Below are 16,029 nucleotides of genomic sequence, written 5' to 3'. Positions count from 1 at the left end.
TACACCTTATGAATTATAATAATCTAAGGCCAGCTTGGAATAGCAATATAAAAAGAAAGGAAAGTTAAATGGCATATTTTAAGCAATGAAGTCTTTGGAATTATATCCTTTTTTGACTTACTGATAGTCCATTTATTTTTCAAAGATTTAAGTTGGCTCAACATTTAATTAATGTCAACTACATAAATATGAATTGAGGGCTTACTTCATCCAGGCACAGTTCTAGGAATTGGGGATTCTTAGCAATCAAGACAAATATGCTTTTGCCTCTCAAAGTTTACTGTCAAACACTTCAGTCTGGTTGAGTATGAAGAATATAATTGTCCCAGTATGAGCTACTGCAACTATAACAATACTATTGAGACCTTTATGATCCTTTCATCTCATCTACTACTTTTTAAACACATATTTATTGAGTGGAAATGTTTATCTTTAACACAAAATTTGCCATATGAGTCTGTAAAATCTGTAAAATCTAACAAGTTTTCTTCTGCTGTCTGAGTCCATACTCATTAAAGACATCTTAACATGGATAATAAACATATTCAGAGCTCAGAGGAACAGTTTAGTATAACTGAAATTAACTCCAAAAACACCTACTGACTGTCTCTGAAGTTTAAAGCATATTATATGCCCCCTCCTAAAAGGAACACAAAACCAGTTAAGACATGGTGCCCACTCTTAGGCTATTTTGATGACGTTCAGGAAATATTTACATGAAGAACAGGAATAGAAAGTAGAATGAGGTGGACACTATAACATAGATTTAAACCTATGCTCTAGGTATATGTGGTATCAAAGGTTATCTTTAGCTAAGACAGCTGGAGACCTCTACAGAAGCTGTAATTGCAAGAATGCCATAAAGAATGAATTAATCTCCTCAGGCACACTGGGTGAGGGCAGAAGAGTACAATGGTTAAAAATTGGCAACACACAGTGATGGTCAGAATTCTGGCACTCTTTGTTACTACTTACTTATATGACTTGGTCTAGTCTCTCATCTATGAACAAGTATAATGTAAGAGTATATCATAAAGAAATGCCTGAGTGCCTCCGTGGTTGAGACTTCCACTCGGGGCATGATCCTGAAGTTCCAGGATTGAGTCCCACATCAGCCTCCTTGCATGGAGCCTACTTCTCTCTCTGTCTGCCTATGTCCTGTCTCTCTCTGTCTCACATGAATAAACAAATAAATAAATAATCTTTTTTAAAAAAAAGTATATCATAAGGATGCTATAAATATTAAATACAATGATTCATGTAAAGTACTTTACACTGTACCTGTTACATTAAAGCTCAATAAATATTAGTTTCTATTATTATTATAGAGTAAGAGTAAAGGAAGAGAAGCAGGAAAGTATAGATTATGCTTAAGGAATAGCTGAAGAGGTACATGCAGGGCTGATTGAAAAACAGACCTTGAGAGATAGATTATTGAGGGCCTCAAAATACAAGAAAAGTAACATGGCATTTATTATGTAAGCAATAAAAAAACACCCAAGAATTGGGCATAAAGGAGTAAGTGACATAACCAAACAATAATTAAATTGCATTTCACTCTTACAAATTTTAATTTATTTCTAAAGCCTTTTTAAGATGAATAGCTGTACAAGATCAGGATTTTGAGTAGGCTAATAATAACTACTATTCACAGAGCACTTAACATACAAAACATTTTGCTTAGTACTCTGCATATTTTTTTTAATCTTTACCCCCAAAAAATAAAAATATAAGAGAAGAAAAACTAAGGCTCAAAGAGGTTTTTAAAAAGCCCAGGGTCACACAACTAAAAGAAAAGTAAATATTATGAAATAATAAGTCCTTCAACAAACTTAATAGCATGGCCCTGGTTTGTTCTATCCTAATACACATCACACATCATTTTATTTGTCTGCTTAATTGTCTGCTACCCCCACTAAAGTGAAAGTTCCTTGAATTGAGGATTGCACATCAGTCACTATTATGATTTAGGCAATTAACAACCATGTTGTGAATAAATAAGTAAATGGATAAATGTAATTTTATGACAAGGAAGGCAAGGAAGGTAGCGCCAAGGGCTCGTTGCTAACTGTTGTAGAAGGCCCTGGACTCTGCGTCTGCGCCGAGACCACCTCCTCCTCCTCCAGCAAGGAGATGCACATAGCCCTCTCCACTATACTAGTTTGGCCGGCTCCCAACAATGTCAGCCACTATTTGAGAGAAGAGGAATGTTTATATTTTTGAGTCCATATAGTTAAAATCCAAGATCGAGAAGGAAATTCTATATTCCTGTGATTACCAAATTAGAGTCAGTTAAACATAAAAAGATGAAACTGTCATATTTTTTCCCATTGTTTTACTCATACAGATGTTCTTAAGGCTGACATTCCTGGTATCGTATTATGATTGAATGCATCTAAATTGTAATAATTTAAAATTGACAAATGTAATCTTCATAGATTTACAAAACTGTTATTAAAAGCTTCTTGAAGAATCTAGATTTCTATTATTTATTTTCTTTTCAACTAGTAAGGATTTCTATGTAAATGTAATGGAAAATCTTTAATCTTAATAAAGTATCTTCCAATTGCATGTAAAAAAATGACAGAATTTTCCTTAAATGGCATATTTATAAGCTTCATCTGACTTATTGCAAGCCTGCTAGAGCTGTTTCTAGAATATATGTACCGTTTATATTTTCAATTTTTAAACTTCATAATACAGAATAATTTTAGGAATTTTTCTGGTCTCATTAATGTAGTAGACCCTTTAAAATATAACAAAACAAGACTTTCAGAGTATTTGTTAGTGCGTCTTGTATTTGTGCCATCAACAAGTTCATGTTTTTTGGTTAAATAATTTACATTATTCTAGACAAGGGAAGCTTCATATTTCTATTCTTTGAGTAATCTTTTCCACGTAAAGGAAAAAAGTTATTTCTTAAAACTAGACTACATGTAGAGTCCTCTAGAGTCAATTTGACCCATATTCAGCCCACTCAAAGAAGAAAAAATACAAAACAAAAATAGAAACATGAAACACAATAACTCTAAAAATGGGCAATCAATAAAGTTAAAAAGAATACAAACACGTCAAATCATTTAAGTATGGGTTTTGTCTGGCTGACTGATGTTAATTCTCTGGCTCTAAACTAACATGACATAAACAGAAGTTTTACTGTCATTTCTTCAATACATTGAAACTGATACTATCTGTTAAACATTACTATGGATAATCTTAAATGGTTTGCAATTTAAAGGAGGAAAGCCCATAAGACATTTGATTTTTCCAGAAGATTTGCAACCCAAATAGCTTTTTCTCTTTGGTTCAGCATACAAAATGTGAGGCTTATGATGATTCATAAAGGCTAATGGGTAGCTAGAAAAATCAAGTTCTAGGATTTTTAAATTACCAAGAATAATCCAGACAGAAAATATGCATGTAAATGTATCTGGATTGGGTGATTACCAAAGATTTTAATTTCTATATTAGGATTTCATTATCTTCCATGTTTTCTACAGTTGTAATAAAGAGTCTGATTCCATTAATGATGTTTGACTGTTGACAGCTTTTAAGGTCAATTTCTGCCCCTCAGATAGGCAAGCTTTTAAGAAATCCCAGATGCTGATTTCTTTGGTGCCAGTGGGAAGTTCAAACCACACAATCCCTGGGCCATCCACAGGAACCCACACCCTAAACACATCCCCTAACTACAGTAAAAGCTAAGCCAGTCTCCCTTCCCTGCTCTTTCAAACTATCTCTGGATCTTCTTGGGAGCCAACTCTGCACTTCCCAGAAAGTTTATTTGCAAGTAACAAACCTTTTCATACCCACTTGGTTCATGTGTGGTATCATCAGTCTCAACAACAGAATCAAATTTTGGGTTAGAGTTCATTCACTTCTACAGAGTGGGCAACAACTATCAATGTATATTATTTTCATAATTTAAAAGGTACATAAAAATGAACAAAGTTTAGGGGCCCCTGGCTGGCTCAGTTGGAAGAGCATGTGACTCTTGACTCTTGAACTTGGGGTTCTTATTCGAGCCCCATGTGGGGTGTAGAGATTACTTAAATAAATACAACTTTTAAAAAATGAACAAGGTTTAAGGGTGTTGATAAACTTTATAAGTCTATGCCATGTGTTTCATGCACACACACACACATAAAGCAAAATAAAATATATGTCACTTTTCAGTGTATATTTCCCAGATATTTTGCAAAAATATTTTACATCAGATCATGGAAGAAATTAAACTACTACTTTCAAATACTCTGTGGAAACATTATATGGTGTGAATGAATAACTGAAAAATGGACAGTGAGGAAACTTTAATAAGTATATTATGAAAATAAAGGTATTAAAAATAAACATTTATCAAATGCTATTGTGAAGTAGGCTCAGTTATAAAAGCTTTATATGTATGTATTTCAATAGCCCTCACAATAACCATATGCAATAGATATTTCAGGATTCCATTTTACAGATGGAGAAACTAAAGCCCAAGGAGATAAGTAACTTGCTTAAGATCACAAAGCTAGAAGAGGTGAGATTTGAAAAATCAGAAAACATGCTTCCACAATTACATACCATAAAATATCTCCTAAACCACCTCTTCTCTAAAATTTAATTAAACTGATTATTAGGGGGTGGTTCAAGATAATACTGTAGGAAGATCTTGAATTCACCTCCTCCCACACACTCAACCTACAGTTACATATAGAATAAATTCCCTTTGAAAAATATATGAAAACTAGATGAACACCTTCTTCACAACAAAAAGTAAAATCAAGATGGTTAGGAAAGAAAGAGATGTAGTCTTGCCAAACCCTCCCCCCACCCCACACACAGCATCCCTCAATCAGGAGGGATCTCACAAACTGAAGCTTCTCTCTAAGGAGTGAGGGGTTTTTGCCCCCCAGGCACTCCAACCCAGGATCTACAATGGAGAAATGAGACTCCAAAACATCTGGTTTTGAAACCAATAGGGTTCACATCCAGGAGACCCAAAGGGCAGTAGGGAACTGAGAAATTTCTCCTAAAGAGCTTGTGTACAGACTCACTCACACCAGGGACCAGAGCAAAATCAGCAGTTTGAAAAGCACCTAGACTATATGTAAAGATGATTCATCTGGTAATCTTATAGCATCTGCCAGAGGGGCAGGGGTCTGTTGGGACACTCTCCAGAATTGGAGACACTGGCAGGCACCATTTTTGTGCTCTCCCTCTACCATGATAATTTTGATGGATGTGCCCAGACCCTGTGCTCTTCCACTGCCTCACTAAAAAAATAGGTGCATCCTAGCCCTGTATTTTCCTAACTCCCTATTAAAGCAGGCAGCCATGCCCCAGCCCTGTACTCTCCAACTGCCTTGTTAAAGTCAGAGAGCATATGCAGTCCATAGTAAGAGATGCCCCTTTATCACCTGGCTCTGGTGGCCTGAAAGAGACTTGCATACCTGAGTGCCACAGGACTATAACAATCAGAAAGACCATTTTTGGCAGACTACCATCCCAGGGCACCATAAAGACAACAAACTGAAACACACCCCCAGACTTTTTGTTAAAAAAGGCATATTTACTTTTTTGGACCTTCAACCTGAGATGCAGACTTCAGATTTGCCACATATCCATAGGTTACAAAAGTGCTCTTATGGAATGTAGATGGAGGGACACCATCTTTGTGCTCCCCCTTGGCCTCATTACAACTCACCAGTGTCTCCCAGAAAGGAGCTCATACACTTGTCTGAAGCTCAAATTTTTGCCTCTATCACCCAGGAGACATCTCTAGATTGGTCTGATCTGGAGGCTGGCAGAGTATGATTGTGGTACCAAGGAACTATATGTATTTGTTTATTTTAAAAGCTCCTGCCCAAGGTTCTGGCTTCCAATTAGCCTAAAAGTAGGTGCTGACTGAGAGTCCTCTTTTTGGAACACTGGCAGATATTGGAACACTCTCAACAACTGGGAACTGTTAAGAATAAGTCAGACTGCTTAGAAAATTTACAAAGGTTTGAGAGACAACCAAGAGCCAGGGCAAGGTTAAAAGATAAGGTCCACCTCTACAGAAAGCCAATTCTTAAAGACTGGAAGAGATAGCTGTTTCCTAGTACATAGAAACAAACACAGAACCAAGTGAAATAAGAAGATGGAAGAATATGTTCTAAACAAAGCAACAAGATAAAACTATAAGGGAAAGCCTTAATGAAATAGAGATAAATAATTTATCTGATAAAAAGTTCAAAGTAATGGTCATAAAGATGTTCATGGAATTTGGGAGAAGAATGGATAAACACAATGAGAACTTCAACAAAGAGATAGAAAATATAAGAAAACACCAAACAGAAGTTATAGATCTGCCTTCAGTTCTTAATACTGAACTGAAAAATACACTAGAGGGGTTCAACGTCAGACTAGATGAAGCAGAAGAAAGAATCGGTGATCTATAAGACAGAGGAAGGCAGCTCACACAAACAGAACAGAAAAAAAAATTTTTTTAATGTGTAGATACCTTAAGTGACTATAGAACAATATCAAGCAATATAACATTTTCATTATAGGAGTCCCAGAAGGAGAAGAGAGAGAGAAAACAGAAGAAAATTTATTTGAAAACATAATGGCTGACAGTTCCCCTAACCTGAGAAAGGAAAAGACATCCAGATCCAGGAAACCCAGAGAATTCCAAATAAAATGAGGCCCAAAAAATCCACACCAAGACACATTATTATTAAAATATTAAAAGTTGAAGGTAGAGAAAAAAATCTTAAAAGTAGCAAGAGAAAAGCAAGTTGTTACCTACAAAGTAACCTCCACTAGACTGAGCAAATTTTTCAGCAGAAAGTTTGCAGGCCAGAGAGGAATGAAATGATATATTCAAAGTTTTGAAAGGAAAAAACTTCCAACCAAGAATATTTACCCAAAAAGGTTATCATTCAGAATTGAAGGATATGGTTTCCCAAACAAATGAAAGCTACAGGAGCTCATCACCACTAATCTAACCTTAAAAAATGCTAAAGGTACATCTTCAGCTGAAAAGAACATTAATTAATAGCAAGAAAATATATGAAAGTATAAATCTCACTGGTAAAGGTAAATATATAGTAAAGGTAGTGAATTAATCAGTTATGAAGCTACTATAAAGGTTAGAAAGCAAAAGTAGTAAAATAGCTATAATTACCATAATCATTTAAGGGATACACAAAATTTTAGAATGTAAAATGTGAAATCAAAATATAAAACATAGGTAGGGAGACTCAAAGAGTACAGTTTTAGAATGTATTCAAACTTAAGTGTCTAGTAACTTAAAATAGAATAATTAAGCTATTATATGTAAGTTCAAGATAACCAAGAAAAACTTATAAAAGATACAGAAGAAGAAGAAGAAGAAGAAGAAGAAGAAGAAGAAGAAGAAGAAGAAGAAGGAGGAGGAGGAGAAGGAGAAGGGAGGAGGAGAGGGGAGGAGGGGGGAGAGGGGGAAGAGGAGGAGGAGGGAGTAGAGGAAGAGAAGAAGAAATGTATAAATTCCTAGAAACATACAAAAATCTCCTAAGATTTAATCATGAATAAATAGAAAATCTGAATAGGCCATTTAGTTCTAAGGAGATTGAATCAGTAATCAAAAACCTCCCAAAAAACTAAAGTCCAGGACCAGATGGCTTCACTGGCTAATTCTAGCAAACATTTAAAGAAGATTTAATATTTATTTTTCTCAAACTCTTTCAACAAATTGAAGAGAGTGTTCTTCCAAATTCACTTTATGAGGCCAGCATTACCCTGATAACAAAATCAGACAAGGACACTACAAAAGAGAAAAATGCAGACCAATATTCTTGGTGAGCTCAAATGAAAAAATCCTCATCAAAATATTTGCAAACTGAATTCAACAATACAGTAAAGGAATCATTTAGTATGATCAAGTGAGATTTATTCCAGGGAAGCAAGGATGGTTCTACATCCATAAATCATCAGTATGATACACCACGTTAACAAAATTAAAAAGAAAAACCGTATGACCATCTCAATAGATACAGGAAGAGTATTTGACAAAATTCCACATCCATTTATATAAAATCTCTGAACAAAGTGGATATAGATGGAATGTACCTCAATATAACAAAGGCCATATACAACAAGCCCACAGCTAACAACATACTCAGGAGTATGAAGCTGAAAGCTTTTCTTCTAAGATTGGGAACAAGACAAAGATGCTTACTCAACATTTTTATTCAACAGGGTATTGGAAGTCTTAGAGCTATTAGGCAAGAAAAAGAAATAAAAGGCATACAAACTGGGAAAGAAGTAGTAAAATTGTCACTATTTTTGTGGACAACATGATTTTACTTATAGAAAACCATAAGAGACTCCTAACTATAGGGAACAAACTCAGGGTTGTTGGAGGGGAGTTGGGTAGGGGGGGATGGGGTAATTGGGTGATAGGCATTAACGGGGGCACTTGAAGTAATGAGCACTAGGTATTATATGTAACTGATGAATCACTAAATTCTACCCCTGAAACTAATAATCCACTATATGTTAACTAACTTGAATTTAAATAAACTTAAAAAAAAAGAAGAGAAAACCTTAAAGACTCTATAAAAAAAAGTTTAAATAAATTAATTGAGTAAAATTACAGGGTATAAAATCAACATACAAAAATATGTTGCATTTCTATACACTAAGAATGAACTATCAGAAAAAGAAATAAGAACACAATTCCATTTAAAATTGCATCAAAAAAATAAAATACCTAGGAATAAATTTAACCAAAAAGATGAAAGATCTGTCCACCAAAAACTCTAAAAGACTGATAATAGGTATCAAAGGAGACACAATTTAAAAAAAAAGAAGAAGAAGAAGAAGACACAATTAAATGGAAAGGTATTCTGTGCTCACAAATTGGAAGAGTTAATGCTATCAAAATATCCATGTTACCCAAAGCAACCTACACATTCGAAGCAATCTCTACCAAAATACCAATGGGATTTTTCACAGAACTAGAACAAATAATTCTAATATTTGTGTGGAACTTCAAAAGACCCCGCATAGTTAAATCAATCTTGAGAAAGAACAATACAAGAGGGCATAATTTTCCCTGATTTCAAACTATACAACAAAGTTAAAGTAATTGAAACATGATTTGGCATAAAAGCAGACACACAGATCAACAGAACAGAATAGCAAAACCAGAAATATACAGTCAATTAATCTGAGACAAAAGGGAAATATTTATAATGAAAAAAAGACAGTCTCTTTAATAAATGTCATTGGAAAAGCTGGATAGCCCCATACAAAAGAAAGAAACTAAACTACTGTCTTACACCATCACAAAAATTAACTCAAAATAGGTTAAAGACTTAGACTTCAGGCAGCCCAAGTGGCTCAGTGGTTTAGCACCGCCCTAGGCCCAGGGTGTGATCCTAGAGACCACGGATTGAATCCCACATGGGGCTCCCTGCAGGGAGCCAGCTTCTCCCTCTGCCTGTGTCTCTGCCTCTCTCTCTTTCTCTCTCTCTGTCTGTCATGAATAAATAAACAAAATCTTAAAAAAAAAAAAAGACTTAGACTTCACCATAAAATCTAAATCATAAAGCTTCTAGAAGAAAATATAGTTGATAATCTCCTAGACTTTGGTCTTGGTGATATATTTTGGGATTTAACTCTAAGAGCAAAGGCAACAAAAGTCAAAATAAATAAGTGGGACTGTATAAAATTAAAAGCATCTGCACAGCATGAAGAGACAACCTGTTTAATGGGAGAAGATATTTGCAAATCATATATGTAAAAAGGGTTAATATCCAAAATATATAAATAACTCATATAACTGAATAGCAAAAAGATAAGATTTTATGTATTTATTTTTAAGATTTTATTTATTCATGAGAGACACACAGAGAGAGAGGCAGAGACATAGGCAGAGGTAGAAGCAGGCTCTCTGGGGAGACCCTGATGGGAGACTCAATCCCAGGACCCCAGGATCACAACCTGAGCCAAAGGCACATGCTCAACCACTGAGACAAAAAGATAAGATTTTAAAAATGGGCAGAGGTATTTTAATTTTTTTAAATGGAAAATAGAGGACTTGGACAGCCATTTTTTCTAAACAAGACATACAGATGGCAAACAGGCACATGAAAAGATCCTTAGCATCACTAATCTTCTGGGAAATACAAATCAAGACCACACTGAGATATTACTTCAGACCTATTGGGATGGCTATCATCAAAAAGACAAGAGACAACAAATGTGGAGGAAAGGGATCCATCGTGCACTGTTGGTGGGAATATAAATTGATTTAGCCACTATGGAAGACAATATATAGGATCCTCAAAAAATTAAAAACAGAACTATCATATGCTCTAGCAATTGCACTTCTGGCTATTTATTTGGAGAAAATGAAAACATACATCAAAAAAATATATGCATCTCTATGTTCACTGCAGTACTATTCACAATAGTGAAGATACGGAAACAACCCAAATGGCCATCAATGAATGAATGGATAAAGAAGAAGTAATATGTATATATACAATGGAATACAACTCAACCATAAAAAAGAATGAAATCTTGCCATTTGCAATAATATAGATGGACCTAGAGGTTATTACACTAAGTGAAATAAGTCAGACAGCAAAAGGCAAATACCCTATGATATCACTCACATGTGTAATCTAAAAAACAAAGCAAAGCAAACTCATGGATATAGACAATTGGATGGTAGTTACCAGAGGGAGTGGATTTGGGGAGTGGGTAAAATGGGTGAAGGGAGTGGAGAGGTACAGACTTCCAGTTGGTATTATGGTGCATATTTGAAGGTTGCTGGGAGAGTGAATCTTAAAAGCTCTCACCATGGGATACACCTGGCTGGCTCAGTCGGTGGAGCATGTGACACTTGATCTCGGGGTTGTAAGTTCAAGCCACACATTGGGTGTAGAGATTACTTAAAAATAAAATCCTTAAAAAAAATGTTTTTTAAGTTTTCATCATAAAAATTTTACAACTTTTTATGGTGACAAATGATAACTAGACTTATTGTACTGATCATTTTGCAGTATATACAAGTGCTAAATCATTACATTTTCCACCTATAACTAATATATGTCAATCATGCCTCAATAAAAGATTAATAACTCTATTTTTATCATAATTATATTTTATACATGATTTATCTATTCCCTTTATGTGAACATTTAAGTTTTCAGCATTTTTCCAGGGATCAAGCCCTACACTAAACACAAGCTCCAGAATGGCAGTTATCATGGGTTAAATTTGTAGAGTATCCATTCACATTTTTCCTTTTCCAAATAATGGCCCAAGTTTCCTTCATGCATTCATCTCCTCCCCCATAAAACCCATATGTATAAAGCTCTGGAGCTCACCATATTGTGAGCTCCAGAGTAAACCTGATTGGTTTAAATCACCTCTGCCAAGATGAAATCAGAGAGGGAAACAAACCATAAGAGACTCTTAATCATAGGAAACAAACTGAGGGTTGCTAGAGGGGAGGGGACGGGGGGGAGGTAACTGGGTGATAGACATTGGGGGAACATAATGTTATGAGCACTGGGTATTATATAAAACTGATGAATCACTGAACTCTACCTCTGAAACTAATAATACATTATAATGTTAATTAATTCAATTTAAACTAAAAAATAAAAGCTTAGGATGACATACATAAAATAATAAAAATAATAATAAATCACTTCCACCACAGTGATTAGGTCAAGAATACAGACATAAACCTATTAGCATGATCACTGACCTAGCCATAGGATTAGTTCAGGAATGGATATGTTATCCAATTTATTTATTTTTTAAAAGATTTTATTTATTTATTCATGAGAGACAGAGAGAGAGAGAGAGAGAGAGAGAGAGGCAGAGACACAGGCAGAGAGAAGCAGGCTCCATGCAAGGAGCCTGATATGGGACTCAATCCCGAGACTCCAGGACCATGCCTCGGGCCGAAGGCAGGCACTAAACCATTGAGCCATCCAGGGATCCCCTGTTATCCAAATTATTTTTTTAAGATTTTATTTATTTATTCATGAGAGACACACACACAGAGAGAGAGAGAGAGAGAGAGAGAGAGAGAGGCAGAGACACAGGCAGAGAGAGGGAGAAGCAGGCTTCATGCAGGAAGCCTGACATGGGACTCGATTCAGGGTCTCCAGGATCACCACCTGGACTGAAGGTGGCACTAAACCGCTGAGCCACCCGGGCTGCCCTCTTAACCAATTTAGACCAATGAAATGCAAAGAATGATTTACATAGAACTCCTGGGAAATAGTTTTTCTCACTCTTAAAAAAAGGAACAGAAAAAAGTTCTCGCTTCCTCTGAAAATCATGAAGCAGCATTGTGAGCTTAAAATTACTGCAGTCATTTTACCTCCATGAAAGAAGCCAGCCTGAAGATGAAGCCAATACACAGAGGAGTGTGCAGCTGAGCAAACTGGAGAAACAGCCAGAGCTACTGGATTATGCCAGCCTGAAGCTCATCTCCTCTGAATTTTTGAGCATGAGCACTAATGATACTTATGTTTGTTTAAGCTAGTTTAATTTTGTATTCTGTTACTTGCAGCCCTAACTCACATATATAAATTCAGACTCCCTCGAGTAATTTTATACTACTATATCCTTTCAACAAACATCTATACAAAACACCCTCTTAATACCAGTATAACATTCCTTATTCATGTGGAGTGGGACATTAATAACTTTTCTCTAAGATTTGAGGTTATACGTCTGTATTTTTCATTTCTGGAAATGTTGTTAACTTCTTTACTTCACTATTTCTCATCATTGCTACTCCCAGGCTTTTTTACAGTTTGTTCCTGGCTACTACATCATATCAGAGATCAGTAGAAGGAAGCTAAAAAGAACCTCAAGATTGTTTTCAGTATTTTATTCCTTATACTGCCTGAGTCATCCTTCACATAGGACTCTGATGCAATGACTGAGGGTCACATGGAAAGTCACTGAAATAACATTGGTCAAATTGAGCACTTACTGCAGTGAAATCTCACAGGTTAAAAAGTAGGGAGTGTGGGGGGTGCCTGAGTAGCTCTGGTGGTTAAGCGTCCAATTCTTGAATTTGGTTCAGGTCATGATCTCAAGGTCATGAGATCAAGCCTCACATCCAGCTGGCGCTGAGTGTGGAGCCTGCTTAAGATTTTCTCTCCACCTCTCTGCCCCTCCCCTGTCCTCTCCTTCCCGCTCTCTCTTTCTCTCTAAAAAACAATTAAAGAAAACAATGGAACAATTGGTAAATAGTTGAGGTCTAGGCACTTCAAGAAATATTATATAGTTATGCAGGGGTTTTTTAAATTATGATTCTAGAGACTGTGGTAAAACATGAAAGAAAAACTTAGTTACAATACCAAGTGGAGAAAAAAGTTGTATATACAATAGTTATTGTTATGTAAGAGTCACAAACCAAAAAGACAAAATAAAACATAATTTTTAAAACCCTGAAGCACATAAAAAGTAAAACAAACACCAAAATTACACTAACAGTAGTTGCCCTAGAGACTATAGAAATTTTTCCTATTTTTTCTTTCATGTTTTTTAACGAACATAGATGACTCAATAAAGGAAAATTTTAATGTTTTAACATAGGAATGCTAGCATCATTTTCACTGACCACATTTTTTAATTGGCAGACTTGAGGTGGACAAAGATAAGAAAGTTAAGGAGGAAACATTTAGCATCACAGAGCTTGAAGATCTCAATGTCCACTTTCCCAAAGAAGTTTTCTAGGTCAAAGGAGATATACAGGATCCAAAATAAGACCTCACCCTCCATAAATTTAAATACTGTCCCCCAGGTGTTAAGAAACAAAAGACCACCAGTCAGGTCTTCTGGGTCACTTGGCAATCTCTCAGTGTCCTCCAAGAGTAGTATCATGTAAGAAATAAAATAGCTGACAAAGGGACAAAGAGGAAAGGACAGAGTTGTGAATCAGTCCAACTTAGACTATGCAAAGCAAAGTAGAAAGAGGCAAGGAATCAGATGAACACCGGACTGTGGGATGCCTGGGTGGCTCCAAGGTTGGGAGCCTGCCTTCGGCCCAGGGCGTGATCCTGAAGTCCTGAGATCAAGTCCCACATCGGGCTCCCTACATGGAGTCTGCTTCTCCCTCTGCCTGTATCTCTGCCTCTCTCTGTGTATCTCTCATGAATAAATAAATAAAATCTTGAAAAAAAAAAACCCACCAGGCTATAAATCTGTATGTACCATTATCTTCCAAAAGTGAAGCACAAAGTGAAAGGTGGAAAAGAAAGGGAGACAAGATGAAAATAAAGTGGGAGGAGATGGAATTGGGAAGATAGATGACAGAGATATGTATATAAAAGAACAAATGATAAACCAGAATTATGGAGAGAGAGAAAAGAGTTAATAGAAAGGTAGAAAGAAAGTGAACAGGCAACCAAATGAGAAAGGATATTCCCAGTGGTGTCAGAATTGATGATGGAAACCTTAGTGAGACCCTGGGAAGGGAAGGTGGAGGTGAATGACAAATGTGCAGCATCAAAATAAATCATCTTTTCTAGATGTTCTGCAGGAATAAATTTTCCAGAGATTTAGATTTGGTAAACAGACCAACCTGGATCACAGTGAGGAACTTATAGGGGATTTGAGATGTCAAACACACAGAAGGCAAGGTTTGCCTGTAATGTGGAAAATAACACCATGCTTGGCCTTTTAGTATCAGGATCATTTCAAATAACTGCAGTTAAGAGAGATTTCTCTAAAAACCTAAGACAATATATTAGTTTTTCTTTAGCTGTAAGGTATCATTCATATTCAATTTATATACCCTTGTTAGTTTTCCTCACACTTGAAAACTATGTATTGTATCTATATATGTTTTGTATTATTTAACATATTTACATTTAGTATTTGAAATCAACTCATTATTTATTATTACATGAGAGAATTATCTGACTGAAAGAAAACACATTTGAAAATAATCTATATTTCCTGACTTTTAAAATTAAAATTCTTAAAGCACAAACTGTTAACTAGAAGCAAATTTTGTGCTTGAAGTTGCTTTGTCAATTTATTAATCCAGAAAGATAAGCACAGCGATTAAGAGAATGGGCTCAGTGAGAGAGCCCTGCCTGGATCCAGGTTACAGTTTATTGGCAGGTTAGGCCTGTTCTTAAGCTCTCTGACCAAGAATCTCTCCATCTATGAGATGACAGTCTCAGTAACTGCCTCATGTGGCTATTATGAAGATTCAACAAAATAATACATATGAAATACTTAACATAGTACCTGGCACATAATACTTAGTAAATGCTGTCACTAGTTCTAAAAGTCACCATACTTATTGTCAATGTCTTTGCTAATGTTATTGCCAATATTATTGTCAGTGAGAGTGAGAATTTTATTAAGATAGGAAACATCATTTCTTACTTACTTTGCTGTGTACTGTATCTCAGACATGCTGTAGTCTGTGATCTTTCATGTATGATTTCCTCTGCCTAGATCTCAGACGCTACCTCCTCCATGCTCTCTTTACCTAGCTAATTCCCACTCATCTCCCACTCTCAGCTAAAACATGGTCTCCTTCTAGAAGTCAGCCTTCTCTCACTCTGAAGGATAGAGTTGTTACCTAACAATCTGCTCTTCCCCTGTGCTGTTGTGATCCCATTACATGGTAATCCATGTTTATTTTATTGAGCTGTATTCCCTCTTATATCACACAGACACAGAGACACATACACACACACACACACACACACACACACACACAATTTCAAGTTCCTTGAGAACATAAATCTCTTCTAGGCCTTCATTTCTAACCCAAACGTGTACTTAAAGTGTGCCTGGCAGCCTAAGTTCCTAATAACTATCCCTTTAAATAAATAGAGGACACTTACAAATGGATGTTAAGTTTTACAAACCCTATGTGCTAGGCTGAATCATAAAACATTTACTAATCAGAAGCATTCCATAATTTCTGAACTATTAAGTTCAATGACTACTTGCAAAGAGTATCCTAAATAATTTGACAATAAATAAATAAAATACCTTGACATATTTATG

This window comes from Nyctereutes procyonoides, unplaced genomic scaffold (genome assembly GCF_905146905.1).
Source record: "Nyctereutes procyonoides isolate TBG_1078 unplaced genomic scaffold, NYPRO_anot_genome, whole genome shotgun sequence".
NCBI classification, from domain to species: domain Eukaryota; kingdom Metazoa; phylum Chordata; class Mammalia; order Carnivora; family Canidae; genus Nyctereutes; species Nyctereutes procyonoides.
The sequence above is the reverse complement of the archived record's forward strand: the minus strand, read 5'-3'. Positions refer to the sequence as shown.